Source organism: Myotis brandtii, unplaced genomic scaffold, assembly GCF_000412655.1.
Source record: "Myotis brandtii unplaced genomic scaffold, ASM41265v1 scaffold111, whole genome shotgun sequence".
Lineage (NCBI taxonomy): Eukaryota > Metazoa > Chordata > Mammalia > Chiroptera > Vespertilionidae > Myotis > Myotis brandtii.
In genome coordinates this window covers 5630965-5631490 of record NW_005353789.1, presented here as the reverse complement: position 1 = coordinate 5631490, position 526 = coordinate 5630965, and positions in this window count along the sequence as shown.

Below are 526 nucleotides of genomic sequence, written 5' to 3'. Positions count from 1 at the left end.
GCGCATTCCAGACTCCAGCGTTGCTAAGGCCCCACGGAAGACTGAGGCGCCGAAGACGGCGAAAGCCAATCAGAGGCCTCCAAGACGAATCAGTCAGCCAATCTAGATTCGAGAGTGAAGCAGGTCCTTGGCATTCGGCCAGCATCCAATCAGAGAGCCGGCTACTTTGGGCGGATTTTTCAAAACAGAGGAAACAAAACAAATCGGGGACCTTTAAAAGGTGCAAAGCGTCAAGAAAGGATCTCCTTCCGCGCCTCAACCCTGTCTCTCCCTTTCTTCCCCCACCGGGTCTATCGCAGAATAAAGCCGACGCCCACATTCCACCCTCCGCCCAGGAACCGAGGGGGAGCAGTGGCTCGGGAAAGCAAAGGCGAGCCTCGGAGGCCCCCAAACCCGCTGGGGACCGCGGCTGAGAGGCGGGACTATTTTTCAAATCCTGTTGAGAAGCGAAGAATCCCTCCGCGGCGAGTCACGTGCCCCGCCCCTTGGGGGCCTGGAGAGCCCCAAACAAAAACAAGGGGTTTGG